Source organism: Leucopleurus acutus (genome assembly GCF_964270905.1).
Source record: "Leucopleurus acutus genome assembly, chromosome: 6".
NCBI lineage: Eukaryota > Metazoa > Chordata > Mammalia > Artiodactyla > Delphinidae > Leucopleurus > Leucopleurus acutus.
The window spans coordinates 49,618,435-49,634,150 of NC_139149.1; positions in this window are offsets into that span (position 1 = coordinate 49,618,435).

The window sequence follows — 15,716 nt, forward strand, 5'->3', positions numbered from 1 at the left end:
TATGTAGCTAAGCCTTTTTTCTTCCCCAAGGATTGTAAGCTGCTTGAAGAAAGGACATATTTACACAGGACCAGTACAATACTCTACAAATAGTAGGCCCTTGCTGATTTTCCCCCTGAATGGGAATTTTATTTGCCTTGACCCGGCAGCTGGCTTAATGTCAAACACACAGTGAAAGTTGTTGAAGTGAAATAGAACCTTGGCCTTGCAGGTGAGCCTGATTTATGCTATTCTTTGCTGTTTCTTCATAAAATATTACCATATCTTTATTTACTTTGGAGAGTTTATCTTGTAGGTAGAAGATAACCACATTAGACATTTCTACAGAAGTATTCAAATTATCAATTTTAGTTATGTGTCTACAAAGATATCTGTTAGGGCTAGTAAAGTCCCCCTCACCCCCTCAGGTGCTGGCAGGTTTTATTCAGTATGTTAAAGCAAGAACAAACAAACCAAAAAACATTCTGTCCCCTGTTACTCATCCATCCGTCCTTTAGTTTCAAACATTGGGGAATAAAAAGGGGTTGCTTATTAAATATGGGGAAATAATGACATCTTCTTAACACCACAGAATTGCTGTCCGGTGAAAGAGGGTCAAAAGTGGAAGTTTAAATGTTTGGTATTTAGATTATATCATTCATTCAATCACTTAAAAAATTGTTATTAAGAACCTACTGTGTGGGGCTTCCCTGGTGGCACTTAAGAATCCGCCTGCCAATGCAGGAGACATGGGTTCGAGCCCTGGTCCGGGAAGATCCCACATGCCGCGGAGCAACTAAGCCTAAGCCCATGTGCCACAACTACTGAGCCTGTGTGCCACAACTACTGAAGCCTGCGCACCTAAAGCCCGTGCTCCACAGCAAGAGAAGCCACCGCAATAGAAGCCCTCGCCCTGCCAACGAAGAGTAGTCCCCGCTCACTGCAACTAGAGAAAGCCCGCGCACAGCAACGAAGACCCAAAGCAGCCAAAAAATAAATTAACTAAGTAAATCTTTTTTTTAAAAAAAAAAAGAACCTACTATGTGACCAGTGTTGCTCTAGGAGCAGTTTATAAAACTAAACAAAGTTCCTACTTTTATGAGTCTGACATTCTAATGGGAGTGGGAAGACAGAAAATAAATAATAACTAGAAAATATACAGTGTGCCAGGTGAGGATAAGTGCTATGAGGACTCTGGTAAGATCTAGCTAATAATGCACATTGCAATTTCACTGGTTGATTTTTCATATAGATGTCCTCTCCTGACCCTCACCGTTAGCATCACATAATACCCATCAATAAAAATTATCAATACATGTTTACTTTCAGGTAAGAGTCACTTTGCTGCATGAAGATTGAGTGATGAGGACTGATCCTGAGGGAAAATATAAACCTCTTTATTTTTAGGAATCTACCATAGTCTTTTTTTTTTTTTTTTTTTTTGCAGTACGCGGGCCTCTCACTGTTGTGGCCTCTCACTGTTGTGGCCTCTCCCGTTGAGGAGCACAGGCACCGGACACGTAGGCTCGGCGGCCATGGCTCACGGGCCCAGCCGCTCTGCGGCATGTGGGATCTTCCCGGACCGGGGCACGAACCCGCGTCCCCTGCATCAACAGGCGGACTCTCAACCACTGCGCCACCAGGGAAGCCCTACCGTAGTCTTGATAGAGCCACTGCTGGAGGAAAGAAGTTGAGGAAAAAGAAAGCCAATCTCTCAAAATGTATCCTTTTTCTTCATCTATATTTTTGCACCATGGTTTAGTTTATTTTCTTTTTTGTTTTAATAGGGGTTTCCTCTGTCACATTTCTTCATATAACTTTTATTATCATCCTCCTTATTGTTTCTAAACATAAGTTTCTGTTTCCTTTCTCCTTTGAGGTAGGAAGTCATACTGAACTATATCTTTTCCTTTTTTCTAGAGCTGCCTTTTCTTTTTAAACCCAAAAGAAATATTTCAGTCTCCATCAGTTTTAAAAGTCACCTTTTAGCATTTTGTTTTTTAAATTGTAGTTCAGGAAGATGCTAGATAACAGATTCTTGCTGTTATCCAACTTACCATTTGAGTTTTCTACAGCTAAGAAGTAGTATAAATCATAACTGCCACTTTGACAAACTAGAACTACAATTTAATGGCCACACGTGGCAGTAATGCCTTTTCCAAAGAAAATGACAATAAATTTAATTTGATGAGGAAATGCTTCTAGAATTGATGCTCTGTTTTTTTCACTTGTTTACTAAATTGTATGAATAAAGAGCCTAGTCTGTGTAATTTACAGTTAGATGCCCTTTGAGTAGCAGAATAGAGCTGTGATTAAGCTTAGAGACTGTGAGCTCAGGATATCAGGATTCACATCTCAGCACCGCCTCTTAATTGCTGTGTGATCTTAGGAAAATAACCTCAAATTTCTCAGTTGTAAAACGAGAATGATAATGATACCAGTACTATGTCATAAGGTTGTTGGAAGCACTTAGCACTAGTCCTGGCATGTTATACATGCCCTATACATGACTGCCAGCATTTTTATACAAACGATGAGTAAGAGATGTTGCTAGCCCTCAACGAATGTACAGTTGATAGAGGAAATAACTTAGTTATACACATAAACATTATATAATAACTAGCCATCTAACTGATACTTACACAGGATCCCTTTTTGCAAGAAACAAAAGCTGATAGGCTGATTTAGCAGAAAAGTTTATTGAAAGGATACTGTTTATATGTCAATGCTACTCTCTCACTTCGTCCCAGCTTACCCTTCCCCCTCCCCGTGTCCTCAGGTCCATTCTCAAATAGGTAGCTAGTGGGAAGCAGCCGCATAGTGCACGGAGGTCAGCTGGGTGCTTTGTGACCACCTAGAGGGATGGGATAGGGAGGGTGGCAGGGAGGCACAAGAGGGAGGGGATATGGGGATATATGTATATGTATAACTGATTCACTTTGCTGCACAGCAGAAACTAACACAACTCTGTAAAGCAAGTATATGCCAATAAAGATGTTAAAAAAAGGATATTGTTTATATTTCAAAAACATAAATAGGTCCAAAATAGAAAAAAATTCTAAGTTTACTAGATCATGATACCCATTTCTTAATTACTTCCAAAAATTCAGTTATAAACTTTTGGTTTTAAGTGTGCATGTGTGAAAGATTTTCAACATAATGAAAAGTTTTGGCAAAAAAATCAGGTGTCAGTGAAACATTTTCCAAACATCCATTTTTCTAAATACTTCCTCCATAGCTTAATTCCTTTTAAAAGCAGTTACTTGCATATTTTCACACCTTTAAAACAACACCTTTGCCTCAAAGGCATAAATTGGCTGAGCTTTTCTTTTTCTTTTACTTTATTTTACAATAAATGCTCAAGAACAAACTACAGTCAACTGTAGGTAGAGTGCCATTGTCTTTTCCTTGAAATCCTGGTTGACATTTAGCTGGTGAGCACTGTGTGGTTAGATGTCTCGGTCTGTGTCCATTCTGAGTGAGGAGTGGCTGTTCTAGTTGCTTAATACCCACCCCATATACTTAGTTAAATATTTTCATTTCACCTCTGCTCCTATATAGCTGACAAAGTCTTGAAGTAGGATTAGGAGACAGAAGTTATTGCTGTAGAATGAGTTATTGAAATCAAATATTGAGATAAATTGAACCAAACTTTTGAGCTGCTAAATGACATGGTTACACTAAGATTTCAAAAAAAAAAAATAAAGCATTGTCAATTACAAATTATTTTTATTATTAATACAGTAGATTATATCAGTTGCATTTTAAAATCTTATTTCACTTTTGTCTGATCACTTACTTTTTTTTTCTTTGAGGTACGCGGGCCTCTCAGGGAAGGAAGCCCTGATCCCTTACTTTTAAGTTTGTATTGTTGTTTGTATTTTAGGATATGTCATTATATTTGTACATGTAAAGATTTTCTAAATATATATATATATATATATATATATATTTATTGGGGTCCGTGTTCAAATATTTTAACTGATAGGGATCAAGAACAAAGTACTTGGGGCTTCCCTGGTGGTGCAGTGGTTGAGAATCTGCCTGCCAGTGCAGGGGATACGGGTTCGAGCCCTGGTCTGGGAAGATCCCACATGCCGCGGAGCAACTGGGCCCGTGAGCCACAACTACTGAGCCTGCACATCTGGAGCCTGTGCTCTGCAACAAGAGAAGCCACGATAGTGAGAGGCCTGCGCACCGCGATGAAGAGTGGCCCCCGCTTGCCACAACTAGAGAAAGCCCTCGCACAGAAACAAAGACCCAACGCAGCAAAAATAAATAAATACATTTATAAAAAATAAAAGAACAAAGTACTTGGAGACTACAGCTCTAGAGAGCTTCCCAAGGGCTAGAGATGGTGTTAAATTTGAAGAGCAGTATTAATAAGAATGAAGGGGGAAGGTGTGGAGGTGAAAGGAGAGAAAGCTCCGGGAGGAAAAGAAATTCAACGTTTAGATCGTAGAAGTAGAATATTCCAAGTTGCTAGCGTTATTATTGCTTTGTGACAAATGTTGGTATATTAAGTTAATACACAGAACTTGAATATATTTCATAGCCTATTGCCAGACATGCTGCCCAGCAGATTTTTTCCAGAATTGGACCCTTTTAAAAAAATTAATTTTTATTTAAAAAATAGTTTATATTCACTGTAGAAATTTCAGGGGGCAAATCACATCATATTGAAGAAGATTATATGAATTACTTATAATCCTATCACCCAGAGATAGGCATTATTAATATTTCAAATGCATTTCCTACCAATATTTAATTGCACAAATATATGTGTAAATGCATGTGTGTGCACATACCTATACACACTCAACATCTGTTCATCAGAGTGAGCTGAGGTGACCTCAACTGTGAGGAAGAGATCTCCAAGGAAGAGATCTCCATAGGTAGATTGTATTGACATTCCAAGGGGAGAAAGAATCTGTGAGAGATTCCCTGCGGCAGGGGTGGCCAGGATATAATAAGTTCATTCCTGAGTTGCCTTTGCTGTACTGACTCTTCTTAGTCCCAGGTCTTCCATGAAAGGCTGCCACATGTAATGGGTTTGTGTTGTGGTGCTTTGGTTAATAAAGGAGAGGCAGTGGCCCCATGTGGTGGAGCAGAGCTACACAGAGAGAAAAGTGTATCTGTAGAAAGTGAGACAGGGAGCATAGATTGAGAATTCCATCCAAGAGAGACGATGAGAGCATAAGCCCTCTAGGGATTGTCAGACATCTTAGGAACTGTGCCAGACTTACCCTGCTCTACAGGATACGAAGGGCCATCTCAGTAGGCATACTTCCAGCTGCAAGGTAAAGACGATGCCTGAGTAGGTGTGGCCCAGCAACAGGAATTGATTTTTCTCACATAACAAGAAGAGTCAATGACTCATTGAGGTCAGAACTCTGGGATGTGTCCTGTAATTTTCTTGGCTTTTCTCTCATGGTTGCAAAATGGCTACTACAGCTCTGAACATCATTTCTTCCTACAACTCCAGTTAAAAGTAGGTTATAGCAGCATGGAACATAGAGTTTCTCCCACTTGCCTTCTCCACAGTGAAGGAAAACAAAAGTGTCACAGCAGAATTTTTTTTATATGTCTCATTGGCTAGAACTGGGCTGTGACACCGCCCCTAAAATAAAGTGATACCTGCTCAAAATACTAAAAAATTCTGATTTCTAATAGTAAGACACTGTTTGTCACAGGAGCTCAAGCCATTTTATTTGACCATTAAAATACAAAAATAACCCAGAGAAAGCTAGAAAAATTTGTTTTTTAGATGCTTTCCTTACCTGAGCACACACATTGCCCTTGAAGAGCATCCCCAATAGGAAGTACCAAAGCAGCCATTCAATTCTTTGTTGTGGTGGCAAAGTGAGCTAGAAAGTTGTTCTCAAGCCTAGTTGTATATTTGACTCACAGGGAGACATATATACAATTATTTATTGCATCAGAATCTCCACAATTGGAACTTTATTGTCAATTATTTCTCCTTTCAATTCCACCTGTGATTCCACTCTCCAGCCAGAGTTGAGAACTAGAGATGAGGGCCGCTGCTAGCCTAGGGCCAACAGAGAGTACAGTGGAGTCTCGTTACTCGCTATAAACTCACCCTGAATTAGCAAATATGGAACGACTTCTCCTGAGGAAGTATAGGTTCCTGAGAGCCTAATTCACAACATTTTTAAAACCAATCAATGCATAACCTTGCTTTGTGTGTGTTTCTTATTTAATATATATTGTTAATTCACTGACATTATACTCAGGGTCAACAGCACTGTAACTCACACCTGAATGAAGCTTATCTAACACATATTTCTCTTTGAGGCACATCACAGCCTTCCAGTGCTTGGATACACTAGATAACACTTCAGGACTATGCTTGGGGCCATTTAAAACAGTGAAATCACCAACAAAAAGCACAAAAATATAAAAAATTAGCACTAAACATATGATGAAAAGGACACTGGTTTGCAAGGTGAAAACTGAAACAAGTAGTAGAGCATCCCCTTCTTCAACCTCAGCTAGGAAAATTAAATTTTATAATATTTAAAAATATTTAAAATATTTCCTGATATACACCTAAGAGAATTTAATTTTTCTCCTCCGAATTCCTAATTAGAATGTGTGTATCCGTGTGTTGCATTTGTGTGTCTATATGCATATTTGTGTTGAGGGTATAAAGATTCAACAGCTCTAGGGGAGCTTGCATGGTCCTTCCCACCCCTCAGAAGTGGTACACAATTTTAGAACTTAATTAGCACAGAGGGTTTCATTTCATTGACTCTTTCTCCCTCAAATGCAATTAAAAACCTCAAGAGGGACGTATCATACTATGTGGGAGATTTTTAAAATTTTAATGATAGCGTGGTCCAAATTATTTTGTTACTACAAATGATCTCTTTTAAAATACTTTAAGATAAAGGATTTATGATTTTAACAGATGGATGACTGTAAATAAGACTGCAAGCTTGGACTGTAAGTGATGTTTTACATGTCAGAAATATTTTGTTTTTCAGGAATAGACTGCTTATGTGCACATAAATGTGCTGTGTGTTGTTAATTAGGGATTAAGAATAATAGTAACATACAGTATTAGTAGAACATCACAATGAACTGTAGAGAAAACCTGAACTTCCTCACAAAATGAATTCTAAAAGCTGTCCCAGAATCTCAGGTGAGGCCAAGCACTGCCTGTGGCTTAGTAAGTTCCCTGGACCCTAGATGACCCAGCAGACCCAGAGCAGCACAGGCCAAGTCCTAGACATTCAGGTGTATGCACGCCCTTCCCAGAAAGGCACTTGCCTTGATTCCTTCCTTCCTTAGGCTCCTCTGTAGAGCTGCTGGCTGCTGATGGTGTTGCCTCTGCCGCCACCTTGTGGGGTTTTAACTAACAAATCTTAATTGTGTCAGCACTGGTTTGGCTGGTCTCAAGTAAATGAAACTCTAACTAGGTACAATTATAGATTTTTTTTTTTTTGCCAGATAACAGAAAAGGGATATAATCTACATTTCCCAATGGGAAGATAATTTAGTATAAAGTATTATATCTTATAAAAACAGAGAACAGAAAGAGGACTAATTTATCTGCTAGTAGGGAATTTCCCCATTTTGCAAAGGTGCACTGAGATTCATAGAAGTTGTGTTATTCTGCCCAACGTCACACAGCCAATAGATGAACTTGGAGTCAATTATCAATCTCTAAAATATTTATTGCACAGTTCCTTCAAGAGTTAAAATAGACAATAATGACTAGAACCAATTGTTTTAAAATGAAGGTTTTATTGTTATTCCAGTATGATGAGGACAACAGATCAGGAGGCGATTGCCATTGAAAAAGCAGTTTGTTAGGGGCGTCCCTGGTGGCGCAGTGGTTGAGAGTCCGCCTGCCGATGCAGGGGACACGGGTTCGTGCCCCGGTCCGGGAAGATCCCACATGCCGCGGAGCGACTGGGCCCGTGAGCCATGACCGCTGAGCCTGCGCGTCCGGAGCCTGTGCTCCGCAACGCGAGAGGCCACAACAGTGAGAGGCCCGCATACGGCAAAAAAACAAAACAAAACAAAACAAAACAGTTTGTTACAGTTTCCAAGAGGAGGGGGCACACCAGACCATGCAGGACCACATAGGGAAGCACCAGGGTCAGTCAGGAGGTAGAAGGAGTAAGGGGAAAGCCTGGGGTGGGAGCCTTTATTTTGGTTTCCATGGGAATGACCAGGCAAGGCAGGGTAAGCAGGGTTAGAATTGGCTGGTTTGAATAATTTTAGCAGGCTCTGGGGCAGAGAAGCTGTTTCTTCTAGGTGCCTGGTATCTGGCCCCAGGAAGATTAGTGCAGAGGATACTGCCTCTTGACAAGTAAGAGCCAGAGAGAGGAGATAGTTCAGAGTTTGGGCTCTGGACTGGCTAGTTTGCGATGAAAGGCACACTCCCTGTTCAGTCTTTTGCTACCTCTAAGAAGTGGTTTTTCCTGGGAGGGACAGTCAGTGAGGACCCAGATCCCAGAACATTAAAAATACAGAAAATAAGAAAATGTAGTTAGTGTACCAATTAATATATTCTCCTGAAGTCAGAGAGTGTGTCTGAATGAATGAAATCAGTAAATAAAGGGAAATTGTTCTGTTTTAGGTATTATTATCTGCATGATATGGTTAGCTGATAGTTTTCTACATGAATTTTTCTCAGATATCAATCAGGAGGAAATATCAAAATTGATCTAAATATCAACTATTTTTTTCATTCTTGAATAACTATCATAGGGTCATAAGCTTGAAGATACATGTTTGCTTAGTTAATACTTTAAGGTGGAGACTATAACCATGTAATTTTTCCAATTTATACTGAAAAACCTCTATTTTAGGCACGTGCATTTTCCAATAGAAATCAGTTCTGTTTCCTTCCAAACAGTTTTTTACTTTATGTGTACATGTATTTAAAATACTATACACAAAGACATTTTGCACAGGAATTTTAATTTTTAAAAATATTTGATCTTTCTTACTCATATACCTAGATATTTGCTATGTCCTCACTCACATCTTTTTGGTACTTTCTCTTGATTTAATTACGTTTTCTGATATCACTAACTTCCATTTTGAAGATTTATGAGCAAACTGCGGCCTAAAGATTCTGTTGCTAGGTTACATCCTCCTTTCTCCTCCCTGCACCACCCCACCTCCTCTTCTGGGCTGGTTGCCACAGTGCTTCTTGTAATGGGTGGCTCGAGTCTGTACTGGAATCATGGTGGCTGAATAAAAACCTGGATTCTCTTTCATTCTCCCTCTCTCATCTCCATAGCCTAGTTGTTCAATCAAGCATTTGGATTTAATTAAAGAGAGATTCACCATTTGATATAATTATTCTATAAATACTAACTTTAGGCAACTTATCTGGATTTTTGCCTTACAGAAAAATTATGTAAGTTGAGTCTCTAACTGAAGAGTCATTAAACTTTGGCAGGATTATAAATGTAAGTTACGGGATTTATTTTTGTTCACTGTGTTTGATCTTTTCCACTTGCCTCTAACGATTCATGCTCCACCCTCCTCTGCATTGAACTGTTCCCTGGGAGGCTGACCTTTATGAATTGTGTCCTTGAATTCTCTTTTTTCTGATTGGGATCAGCCAGTGGAAGCATTGAAAGGAAATCGGAGGCAGGGAAGAGAGTGAGGCTGTGGTATTTGTTCCTCAGTTCCCTTCCATCCAGTTCATCGTGCATCCCTCTACTGAAGGTCACGTCAGGTGGCCCACTCCACACAGCTACTGCCTCCAGGTTTCAGTGGCTGCTTCCTTGCCTTGCCCCCTCAGTCTAAGGGTGGTAACAGATTCTCACTGTTGCTTGCACTGAGATGCTATATCATCCCTCTTTTTTTTTTTTTTTTTTTTTTTTTGCGGTACGCGGGCCTCTCACTGTTGTGGCGTCTCCCGTTGCGGAGCACAGGCTCTGGACGCGCAGGCTCAGCGGCCATGGCTCACGGGCCCAGCCGCTCTGCGGCATGTGGAATCCTCCCGGACCGGGTCACGAACCCGTGTCCCTGCATCGGCAGACGGACTCTCAACCACTGCACCACCAGGGAAGCCCTTTTCATGTGTTTTTGGCAATCTGTATATCTTCTTGGGAGAAACGTCTGTTTAGGTCTTCTGCCCATTTTTGCATTGGGATGTTTGTTTTTTTGATACTGAGCTGCAAAGAGCTGCTTGTATAGTTTGGAGATTAACCCTTTGTCAATTGCTTCATTTGCAAATATTTTCTCCCATTCTGAGGGTTGTCTTTTCATCTTGTTTATAGTTTCCTTTGTTGTGCAAAAGCTTTTAAGTTTCATTAGGTCCCATTTGTTTATTTTTATTTCCATTTCTCTAGGAGGTGGGTCAAAATGGATCTTGCTGTGATTTATGCCATAGAGTGCTCTGCCTATGTTTTCTTCTAAGAGTTTTATAGTGTACGGCCTTACATTTAGGTCTTTAATCCTTTTTTTTTTTTTTTTTTTTTTTTTTTTGCGGTACGCGGGCCTCTCACTGTTGTGGCCTCTCCCGTTGCAGAGCACAGGTTCTGGAGGCGCAGGCTCAGCGGCCATGGCTCACGGGCCCAGCTGCTCCACGGCATGTGGGATCTTCCCGGACCGGGGCACGAACCCGTGTCCCCTGCATCGGCAGGCGGACTCTCAACCACTGCGCCACCAGGGAAGCCCTTTTAATCCATTTTGAGTTTATTTTTGTTTGTGGTGTTAGGAAGTGTTCTAACTGCATTATTTTACATGTAGCTGTCCAGTTTTCCCAGCACCACTTATTGAAGAGGCTGTCTTTTCTCCATTGTATACTCTTGCCTCCTGTATCAAAGATAAGGGGACCACATATGCGTGGGTTTATCTCTGGGCTTTCTATCCTGATCCATTGGTCTATACTTCTGATTTAGTGCCAGTACCATACTGTCTTGATTACTGTAGCTTTGTAGTATAGTCTGAAGTCTGGGAGCCTGATTCCTCCAGCTCCATTTTTCTTTCTCAAGGTTGTTTTGGCTATTCCGCGTCTTTTGTGTTTCCATACACATTGTAAAATTTTTTGTTCTAATTCTGTGAAAAATGCCATTTGTGGTTTGATAAGTATTGCATTGAATCTGTAGATGCTTTGGGGTAGTATAATCATTTTCACAATGTTGATTCTTCCAATCCAAGAACATAGTATATCTCTCCATCTGTTTGTATCATCTTTAATTTCTTTCAACAGTGTCTTATAGTTTCCTGCATACAGGTCTTTTGTATCCTTAGGTAGGTTTATTCCTAGGTATTTTATTCTTTTTGTTGCAGTTGTAAATGGGAGTGTTTCCTTAATTTCTCTTTCAGGTTTTTCATCATTAGTGTATAGGAATGCAAGAGATTTCTGTGCATTAATTTTGTATCCTGCTATTTTACCAAATTCATTGATTAGCTCTAGTAGTTTTCTGGTAGCATCTTTAGGATTCTCTATGTATAGTATCATGTCATCTGCAAACAGTGACCGTTTTACTTCTTTTCCAATTTGGGTTGCTTTTATTTCTTTTTCATCTCTGATTGCTGTGGCTAAAACTTCCAAAACTATGTTGAATAATAGTGGTGAGAGTGGGCAACCTTGTCTTTTTCCTGATCTTAGAGGAAATGCTTTCAGTTTTTCACCATTGAGAATGATGCTGGCTGTGGGTTTGTCATATATGGACTTTATTATGTTGGGGTAAGTTCCCTCTATGCCTACTTTCTGGAGAGTTTTTAATCATAAATGGGTGTTGAATTTTCTCAAAAGCTTTTTCTGCATCTATTGAGATTATCATATGGTTTTTATCCTTCAATTTGTTAATATGGTGTATCACATTGATTGATTTGCATATATTGAAGAATTCTTGCATTCCTGGGGTAAACCCCATTTGATCATGGTGTATAATCCTTTTAATGTGCTATTGGATTCTGTTTGCTAGTATTTTGTTGAGGATTTTTGCATCTATGTTCATCAGTGATATTGGCCTATAGTTTTCTTTTTTCGTGACATCTTTGTCTGGTTTTGGTATCAGGGTGATGGTGGCCTCGTAGAATGAGTTTGGGAGTGTTCCTCCCTCTGCTATACTTTGGAAGAGTTTGAAAAGGATAGGTGTCAGCTCTTCTCTAAATGTTTGATAGAGTTCGCCTGTGAAGCCATCTGGCACTGGGCTTTTGTTTGTTGGAAGATATTTAATCACAGTTTCAATTTCAGCTCTTGTGATTGGTCTGTTCATATTTTCTATTTCTTCCTGGTTCAGTCTCAGAAGGTTGTGATTTTCTAAGAATTTGTCCATTTCTTCCAGGTTGTCCATTTTACTGGCATATAGTTGCTTGTAGTAATCTCTTATGATCCTTTGTATTTCTGCAGTGTCAGTCGTTACTTCTCCTTTTTCATTTCTAATCCTTTTGATTTGAGTCATCTCCCTTTTTTTCTTGATGAGTCTGGCTAATGGTTTATCAATTTTGTTTATCTTCTCAAAGAACCAGCTTTTAGGTTTATTGATCTTTGCTATTGTTTCCTCACTTCTTTTTCATTTATTTCTGATCTTATCTTTATGATTTCTTTCCTTCTGCTAACTTTGCAGGGTTTTTTTGTTCTTCTTTCTCTAATTGCTTTAGGTGTAAGGTTAGGTTGTTTATTTGAGATGTTTCTTGAGGCAGGATTGTATTGCTATAAACTTTCCTCTTAGAAGTGCTTTTGCTGCATCCCATAGGTTTTGAGTCATCGTGTTTTCATTGTCATTTGTTTCTAGGTATTGCTTTATTTCCTTTTTGATTTCTTCAGTGATCTCTTGGTTATTTAGTAGCATATTGTTTAGCCTTCATATGTTTGTATTTTTTAGTTTTTTTTCCTGTAATTGATGTCTAGTCTCATAGCGTTGTGGTCAGAAAAGATACTTGATATGATTTCAATTTTCTTAAATTTACCAAAGCTTGATTTGTGACCCAAGATATAGCCTATCCTGAAGAATGTTCCATGAGCACTTGAGAAGAAAGTGTATTCTGTTGTTTTTGGGTGAAAATGTCCTATAAATATCAATTCAGTCCATCTTGTTTAATGTGTCATTTAAAGCTTGTGTTTCCTTATTTATTTTCATTTTGGATGATCTGTCCCTTGGTGAAAGTGGGGTGTTAAAGTCCCCTACTATGATTGTGTTACTGTTGATTTCTCCTTTTATGGCTGTTAGCATTTGCCTTATGTATTGAGGTGCTCCTATGTTGGGTGCATAAATATTTACAATTGTTATATCTTCTTCTTGGATTGATCCCTTGATCATTATGTAGAGTCCTTCTTTGTCTCTTATAACAGTCTTTATCTTAAAGTCTATTTTGTCTGATACGAGAATTGCTACTCCAGCTTTCTTCTGATTTCCATTTGCATGGAATATCCTTTTCCAACCCCTCATTTTCAGTCTGTATTTGTCCCTAGGTCTGACGTGGGTCTCTTGTAGACAGCATATGTACCAGTCTTGTTTTGGTATCCATTCAGCCAGTCCATGTCTTTTGGTTGGAGCATTTAATCCATTTACATTTAAGGTAATTATCGATATGTATGTTCCTATTACCATGTTCTTAATTGGTTTGTGTTTGTGTTTGTAGGTGTTTTCCTTGCCTTGTGTTTCCTGCCTAGAGAAGATCCCTTAGCATTTGTTGTAAAGCTGGTTTGGTAGTGCTGAATTCTCTTAACTTTTGCTTATCTGTAAACGTTTTAATTTCTCCATCGAATCTGAATGAGATCCTTGCTAGGTAGAGTAATCTTGGGTGTAGGTTTTTCCATTTCATCACTTTAAATATGTCCTTCCATGTCCTTCTGGCTTTCAGAGTTTCTGCTGAAAAATCACTTGTTAACCTTATGGGGATTCCCTTGTATGCTATTTGTTGCTTTTTCCTTGCTGCTTTTAATACTTTTTCTTTGTATTCAATTTTTGATAGTTTGATTAATATGTGTCTAAGCATGTTTGACTTTGGGTTTATTCTGTATGGTACTCTCCGTGCTTCCTGGACTTGTTCACTATTTCACTTCCCATATTAGGGAAGTTTTTGACTATAATGTCTTCAAATATTTTCTCAGACCCTTTCCTTTTTTCTTCTCCTTCTGGGACCCCTATAATTTGATTGTTGCTGCATTTAATGTTTTTCCAGAGGTCTCTGAGACTGTCCTCAGTGCTTTTCATTCTTTTTTCTTTATTCTGCTCTGCAGTAGTTATTTCCACTATTTTATCTTCCAGGTCACTTATCCGTTCTTCTACCTCAGTTATTCTGCTATTGATTCCTTCTCGAGTATTTTTAATTTCAGCAACTGTGTTGTTCATAACTGCTTGTGTGCTCTTTAGTTCTTCTAGATCCTTGTTAAATGTTTCTTGTATTTTCTCCATTCTGTTTCCAATATTTTGGATTTGATAGTAAAATGATTTACTATCATTTCTCTGAATTCTTTTTCAGGTAGGTTGCCTATCTCATCTACATTTATTTGATCTTGTAAGCTTTTACCTTGCTCCATCATCTGTAACTTTTTTTTTTTGTCTTTTTTTTTTTTTTTATGGGTGGTGCTGTACTCCTGTCTTATTGGTTGTTTGACCTGAGATGTCCAGCACTGGAATTTGCAGGCAGTTGGATAGAGCTGGGTCTTGGTGCTGAGATGAGGACTTCTGGGAGGCCTCACTCTGATTGATATTCCCTGGGGTCTGAGGTTCTCTGTTAGTCCAGCAGTTTGGACTTGGAGCTCCCAGCACAGGAGCTTGGGCCCGACCTCCGGCCTGGGAACCAAAATCCCACAAGCTTCATGGCACAGTAAAAAAAAAAAAAAAAAAAAAAAAAGGAAGAAAGAAATAAAAAATGGAGGAGTACAATATCAAAGAATAAAAACAAAATAAAATTAGAAAGATAAAAAATATATTAGGAAAAATAAAAGTATAATTGAAACGACTGCCACAAGGAAAAAGGTTGGGGGGGGGATGGGGCAACAAGCCAAAAGGAGAGATCACTAACAAAGTATAAAGAATAAAATAAAATTAGAAAAATAAAAGATTTATTAGGAAAAATAAAAATATAAAAGAATCAACAACAATGAATCAACAAGGTAAAACAGAGCCCCAATCTAAAAGAGGAAAAAGTAAAGGAAAAAAACATTTTTAAAAAGCCTTGGCTGGGGCTTCCCTGGTGGCGCAGTGGTTGAGAGTCTGCCTGATGATGCAGGGGACACGGGTTCGTGCCCTGGTCCGGGAAGATCCCACATGCCGCGGAGCGGCTGGGCCCATGAGCCGTGGCCGCTGAGCCTGTGCGTCCGGAGCCTGTGCTCCGCAAAGGGAGAGACCACAACAGTGAGAGGCCCACGTACAGCAAATAAAAAAAATAAATAAAGTTTGTAGACAAAAAAAAAAAAAAAAAGCCTTGGCAATGGGTGCGGAGTTTAGCCGGGGGTGGGGGTGGGGTGGGGTGGATCTCAGGCAGGGGTGGGGTTTAGGCTGGGGTGGGACCTTCGCGTGTGGGGAGTTGACGTTTGAGTGTGGGGCGGGGCCTCTGCTAGGACCTGCTGAAGAAGGTAGAGGCAGCACATTGAAATGAGGGCCTCCAGAGGGTGGAGTTCTGGAGTTTGCAGGTAGGGCCCTGAGTGAGGGTGTGTGGGTGGGGTGTAGGCCCAGCTCATTGGAGGGGGTCTCCGAGTGTGGAGGTGGGGCCCTGGGTGGGGGTGTAGGGGCGGGGCTTGGGTTCTGCACAGCAGGAGGGAGGCTCCGAGGGTAGAGGATTAG